Source organism: Vulpes lagopus, chromosome 12, assembly GCF_018345385.1.
Source record: "Vulpes lagopus strain Blue_001 chromosome 12, ASM1834538v1, whole genome shotgun sequence".
Classification (NCBI taxonomy): domain Eukaryota; kingdom Metazoa; phylum Chordata; class Mammalia; order Carnivora; family Canidae; genus Vulpes; species Vulpes lagopus.
In genome coordinates this window covers 52610783-52618018 of record NC_054835.1, presented here as the reverse complement: position 1 = coordinate 52618018, position 7236 = coordinate 52610783, and positions in this window count along the sequence as shown.

Below are 7236 nucleotides of genomic sequence, written 5' to 3'. Positions count from 1 at the left end.
ACCTGTGTTTTTTTTTTTTTTTTTTTTAAACAAAAAACATAACCTTGTTTCAGGGGCTGTCCTCAAGAAACTCCTCACTCAGGTCTTTAGAAAGTTAGGCAGAGACAGGTTTCAGTTTTTTTCCATGGGTGATGGAGTGAAGGCCTGGCTGGTCCTTCAGTGCCCTGGATAGGGCAGAGAGGTGACTGACTGCGGGGGTTCCTGTAGGAGAGGGGTGGTGGTGGGGAACCAGGGCCCGGATGCTCAAGCTCAGTGGGGGGAGCCCCTGTTCTGGGGTAGGGGGGAGGCCCCGCTGGTGGGGGAAGCAGCATCTGACAGCATCAGCCACCCCTGAACCCAGTGCTGTGCCCCTGAATGATGGAGGCCACTATTTGGAACACAGGGACCCCCTCCTCCCCTCTGTTCCATGAGCCACATGAGCCCTGGGGTTTGGAGAGAATGTCTGTGTGAAGGCTGCTAGCAGCCAAGGGTGGGGATTATCCACCTCTGGGATGGATCAGTGTGCAAGAGCCTCATGCCACCCCTGCCGTTGGCCCCCATGACCCTGCCTTATAATTGCTGTGTGTCCTTGGAAAAACCACCTCACCTCTGTAAGATGGGGCTCACAGTACCGCTCTGTCATCTGCAAGAGGAGGTGAAGTTGAGTAAGACCGTGGATACGGAAGACTTGCAAACTCGCCCGTCAGTGACAGAGGGCTCCTCCCCAGGCAGGTGTCTGTCCTCCTGTTCCAGCTGCAAGGAGCTTCCTAACCTCCTCTGGGGACTCGAGATGTTTTCCCAGGCAAGGGGCACCCGGGAACTGGCAGTGAGCAGAGGCCACGGATGCAGGCGACGCTGGGGTCGGGCAGGAGCGCTGGGGGAACCAGCCATCCTCCGGGCTGTCTCTTCTCAGGGGATATTTCCAGGGCAGGAGCCCTCACGGGGGCTGCCACCTTGGGACCGGGTCCCAGCCCTGTTTTGCCAACACCGCGCTGCACTGCACCTCTTGGGCCTTCTCAGCCCTCACCTGAAAGGGGGCTGCGCCCATGCACCTCTCAACCTGCAGGGTGGGAGGGCCGTGGCGGCGGTGGTGGTGGTGGTGGTGGTGGTGGTGGTGGGCGGGAGGGGTTGCTGTGAGGAGGGGGAGAGCCCAGGCGCCTGAGCATCTCACGTCATAATTCAGGACTGCCTACAGCCCAGGGAGCTGTTCCGCGCTCTGCAGAGGCAGATAATGAAGCATTCTTCCAAAATCAGAGAATGCGCCTTTTCTTGCCTCCCCCCCGCACCTTGCTCAATAAAATAATTAAACAGGGATTTCTGGAGGCCTGACACCTCACTGCCCTCCCGGTTTCTGGCAGTTTCCGCGGGGAGGGAGGGGGGAGGGCCGAGCTTCAGTGGGAAGGGGCCTGCTGGTGACAAAGAAAGCAGGCCTACCAGAAGGGTGTGGGGTGTCAGAGCGCGCAGGGGAGGGGCCCGCCGATTTCTCACCACCCCAGATGACATATGACTTAGCATGTCCCCAGGTCTCCAGGGTTGCAGCCTGCTGTGTACTTTCAACATGTGTTTGGTATTATCAGTGTTTTTATAATAATAACTGTGGTCTTGAAAGGGACTAAAATTAATTAAAATGCAGCACTCTGCCACATTCTACATTATTATCATAGGAATGCTTGCCTGGAAAGGACCTCCCTTGGGCGGGGGTGGGGGGCGGTCATCCTGCCCAATCCTCTCCCTCCAGCCGGGTCTGCACCCCACTTGGCCCTACCGGCCAGCCTGGAAGACCGCCAGTGCGGGAGAGACTGCCATCTTAAAGGTTAGGCTCTCTCTCTGAAGGAAACCTTTTCTTGGTATTTTAACTACAGTAAAGTAAGACAGTGCAAGCGTTCAGACCTGGCGCTTTGCAATCGCAGGATTAGACGGCAGGATGCCCGCTGGTTGTGTCCATCAACCGCTGCGGCCAGCTCTCCGCCGAAGGCACCTGCCTGAGATGGTCCTGTGGTTCCCGGGGCCCACTGGGATCACTGCATAGAAGGAAATAGTTGAGGAAGAAAATTCAGGAAATCTGGGGGTGGGCTCCCCACCGACCCAGGCTGGGGATTTGCTTTTTTTTTTTTCCTAAGATTTTATTTATTTGTTCATGAGATACAGAGAGAGAGAGAGAGAGAGGCAGAGATGCAGGCAAAGGGAGAAGCAGGCTCCACGCAGGGAGCCCGATGCAGGACTCGATCCAGGGTCTCCAGGATCACGCCCTGGGCTGAAGGCAGATGCTCAACCGCTGAGCCACCCAGGCGCCCCTTTCTAACGCGTTCCCCGGTAAAGGTGGAACTGCTGGGCTGGGAAGCACAGCTGGACAAGCCCTGCTCCGAGGCGGACTTCCTCCCAGACCCCGGCACTACCGACCCGGGGGCCACCGTCCTGGGTAGTGGAGGCCGGCCTGCTCTCTGCAGGATGTTTGGCCTCGACCCGTCAGATGCCGCTAGCACTCCCCCTCACCTGTAGGAACCAACTGTGTCCCCAGATGTGGCCAAATGTTCCCAGGGGCACAAAATCGCCTCTCTTTGGAGATTCCCACCGATTTCAAGGAAAGGCTCTCTGCCAAGACCCAGGGGTCCCGGAGGAGGGAGGCACTGTTCGTTGTTCCAGAAAATCCTGCCCCGCGACCCCACCTCCAGGGAAGCAGCTCTAATCCAGGGAGAAGTGACATGCGAGTGTGTCACCGTCACTCATGAGGAGGGGAACAGATGAGTGGCTATGAATAACATCCTGAGGTCTGCGAGTGATTCACTTTCGAAAACAAATTAGAGCAGGTACTGACACAGCAACACGGCTCGCAGCCTCTCGGATTCCAGCATGGTTTTCCAAGTGGCCACAGTTGGCCACTGCTCCAGGCCTGTCTCACTCAGGGCGCAGCCCAGATGGCGGGGGCAGCTTTGGGTAACATGCCCCGAGTAGTGTTGCAATGACAAGTTACTGCCATGTTCCACGGTTTCATCACATTTGGGTTTGTCCAGGGGACCACGCTGCACCCAGGGCAGGGCGGCCAGCACCCAGTGCTACAGAGAAGGGAATTCTGGGCCCCTCGGTGGTGCTGGAGATGCCACGAGCCTCGCTGGCTCACGGCCTGTGGCTCTCCCGTCACCTGGCTGCTGTGCCCCAGCCACGATCGCCGCTCTCGGCCACCGAGGCGCTTCTTCCTCTCTGCACCACCTGGAACCCTCTCCCTGGTCCTCGGGGCACCGCTGACTCCCTCTCTTCCTTCCAACTCCGCTCCAATGTCACCTGCTCAGAGAAGGTGGGGGCACTTGACATCTAGCTGACGTTGTCCTCTTTGGCCAAACCAGCTGTGCTCATCATATGGCCCTCGCCTCTTTCCGGAGCAGCTGTTCGTCTCTGTGCTTTGTGGACTGGGTGCTCCGGAGATGCTGAGATGGAGCCAGGGTTTCCTGGGGAGTAACACCCATAAAAGCAAAAGGTGGGGAGAGCAGGCTTGGGCAGGAGGGGCCCTGAGAATGTGAAGACCTGAAAAGTCTCACGAGGAGCCTCCGGAGCAGAGACTGCCCGGTTGGAGAAATCCCCCGTGGGTGGAAATGGCTTGGCTCTTGGCCCGCCGCCTTGGTGAGGCATGGGCCAGGGGCTTCCCCAAGAAGAGCGTGACCTCAGCTGGAAGCCAGAGGGGACCTTGGAGATACCAGTGGCCGGGGAGGGGGGCCGCGAGCCAGTCGAGCTCCTCGGCCAAGGCAACGCGCCCTTTCTTGAAGGGGAATCCGAGCGGCGCGTCTCCGTGCCCTGCCCTGCCTGGCCAGAATGTACGTTCTCCAAGAGCAGGGATCTTGTAGACCTTTCCTTATTTTTTAAAAAATATTTTATTTATTTATTCATGAGAGAGAGAGAGAGAGGCAAAGACACAGGCAGAGGGAGGAGCAGGCTCCATGCAGGGAGCCCGATGCGGGACTCGATCCCAGGACCCCAGGATTAGGCCCTGAGCCGAAGACAGGTGCTCAACCGCGGAGCCACCCAGAGATCCCCTCATAGATCTTTCTTGTGGCTGCTCCCCACCCCCCAGAACAGAGCCTGGTGCCTGACAAGTGCTCCCACGGGACTGGGGAAGACGGATGCGCAGGTCTGGGGTGGGCCGAGAACTAGTGCTCCAAGGTATGTCGGGCTCTTTCTCACCCTTGCAAGGCTTCTAAGGTCTAGAAAAGCCTAAAACAACTTTCCTGATGTTGGGGCGTCCCGCCACTTGCCTCTTGTAGGGTGGCCTCTTGCAGGGCGGGGTGACATCTCCTGAGCCTGCGTTGGAAGTCAGGGGTGAGGAGGGGCAGGGAACAGCAGCCCAGGGATCCCAGGGGAGAAGGAAAACAGAACTATGGGGTGGCCCAGAGGCACATACCAGGGGGCCCTGGGTGCCTGTCAAACCGGAACGGTTATCTGGTCTGGCAGGGGCTGGCACCTTGGGTGGCCAAACAAACCTGAGATACCGTGTTCCCGAGACTGTGGGGTGCAGGGTGGGGGTGGGGGGTGGAGATTGTCCTTTTCTTGTTCAGCTTTTCTCCTTCCTCCATATTTTCCTCTGCTCGTGGATGGGGTTGGGATGGACTTGTCACCAGCGTTGCTGTCCTTGGCAGGAGGCGGTGGGCGGGGACACCTCGAAGCTCAAAGTCCAGGTCCCAGTGTGCAGCACCTTACACGAGTGTGGTGCAGCGTGACACACAGGAATCTTCCTGGGTGGCAGAGGTGCCCGTGGGGCAGGTTCTCTGGGGCCTTGGGGTAGGGAGCAGAGGGTAGAAACTCGATTCAGGGTGAGGAGGGGTGACGAGGGGCGCCGGGGTCTGTCCTGGAGAAATGCCTGGCTTGGGGAACAGATGCGAGCCTCTGTTTACACAGTCAGAACTGCAAGAACTAGGGGCGCCCGGGTGGCTCAGCGGTTGAGCGTCTGCCTTCAGCTCAGGGCGTGACCCTGGAGTCCTGGGATCAAGTCCCGCGTCGGGCTCCCTGCATGGAGCCTGCTTCTCCCTCTGCCTGTCTCTGCCTCTCTCACTCTCTGTGTGTCTCTCATGAATAAATAAATAAAATCTTAAAAAAAAAAACAAAAGAAAGGAAATGCAAGGACTACAACTTGACTCTCTTACAACTGCATTTTACCAGGACGTGTCAGCACCACCACTGCCCCGTTTTCCATGGGGTGGCATCGACTTCAGGGCATGGGGGCGTTCACAGAGCATGGTGGCATGAGGGGCGCCCGGCAACAGGCTGTGTCTGCGTCATCATCCACACTGGCCTCCTCCGACACCTCCATCAGCTAGTCACGAGGTCCCTGGCCATCAGTCCACACCAGTCACCGCTGAGTCACCTCTTGTTCCCCACCAGAGACCCTCCAGGGCCACATGCTTCCAGCTACTGCTTCAAGAAGCCTTGGAAGCACCCCTGACCCTGTTCCCAGGATTGTCACCCCAACCCCCACCCCACCCCGCAACACAGGGACTCTCTCAGTTTCTATCCATGAGCTCTTCCCCATCCTGGGTTCTCCCGAATGTGTGGTGTTTGCCATACATTTCCTTTTTTTTTTTTTTTTAAAAGATTTTATTTATTTATTTGTGATAGACAGAGAGAGAGAGAGAGAGAGAGAGAGAGAGAGAGAGAGGCAGAGACACAGGCAGAGGGAGAAGCAGGCTCCATGCCGGGAGCCCGACGTGGGACTCGATCCCGGGACTCCAGGATCCCGCCCTGGGCCAAAGGAAGGCGCTAAACCGCTGAGCCACCCAGGGATCCCCATGCCATACATTTCCAAAGCCGCCTTCGAAACTCCAGCTGGAATGGATTACTTTGATTTTTGCTGCGCTGTCCCTCCCCCGATGCAGCCGACTCAGTAGGGCCTTCCCCGTGGGCCCAGGAGAGGCCCAAGAGCGCGAGGCCACGCTGGATGGGGAAGTGGGAGCACGAGCATCGGTTAAGACTTCTAGAACATTACACCAGCTACCTGCTTTGGGGAGCTTGTCCAGCTCAGAGCCCGGTTGCTCTCCAGCCTCACCTGAAGCTCCCCGCCCCCCCCATTCTGCTCAGTTCAGGCCGGCCCAGCCCGGAGAGCTGAGCACTTGGTGTCACCTCTCAGCAGCTCTCCATGCCTCCCATTAGCAAGTCTTTCCTTTGCAGTGGCCAGACCCCCTGGTGCCGGGCAGCGTGGACAATGGACAACATGGTACGGCCCATGGAGCAGAAGCATGCCACGTGACACCATCTGGGGAACCTCAAAAGCCGTGAGATCCGGATTTAGTTCCCCCAAATCCACATGTAGGTAGTGTGCTGAGGTGGATGGGGCCAGGGCTCCAATGTGAGAGGGACTCAGGTTTGGATAGTGGCCAGTTAGCAGCGGTCCTGGGAAAATCGATTTCCCTTCCCAGGGAATGTCTCCACGTCCACATCTTTTAAATGGGCATAACAATAGTGAAGATAAGATGCAATGATGGGGCAGCCCCGGTGGCTCAGCGGTTTGGCATCGCCTTCGGCCCAGGGCGTGACCCTGGAGTCCTGGGATCGAGTCCCATGTGGGGCTCCCTGCATGGAGCCTGCTTCTCCCTCTGCCTCTCTCTCTCTCTCTCTCTCTCTCTCTGTCTCTATGAATAAATAAATAAAATCCTTAAAAAAAAAAGATGCAATGATGTTTATGAAGCCCTTGAGCCAGTCTATTCGTGACCGATACGGCCCGTTCCCTTCTCTTTCTCCTAGGACGTCCGCAGACGAGAGCACAGCTCTCATCAGTGTGACCCTGAGCATTGAATGCTGAGACCTCACGGGGGCACCCGGATAACCCCTGAAAACGAAAATCAACCAAATGCCGAGAAAGAATTACTCAGACCTTTCTCTCTTTTCTTTCTTAGCTCGAATACCTGGGAAGACGGGTAGCTGAGTATCTCATCTTGGCACAGGCCCTGGCATGGTGTGACTCAATCCCTTGCAATGCCCTGCATTGCTGGGGACTTATTTCATACGCTGAGAGTCTCTTGCTCGAAAGGCAAGTTTCCTCGTTCAGTATCAATCTCTTCAGCTGATGGGCACCCTCCCATCTCTCCTTGTTGCGGGTGCCCATCGAACAGAAGTACAGCTATGGCAGTGTAGAAGGAAATGCACAGTAAAATCCTTGCCTTTCAGTGAACTCAAGTTCTATTGAAGCCAAAAGTCTGCAGGAAGGGTGGTGGGAGCGAGTTTTTTTTTTTTTTTTTTTTTAATTTTTTTTTTTTAAGTCATGGAGGAAGCATTTGT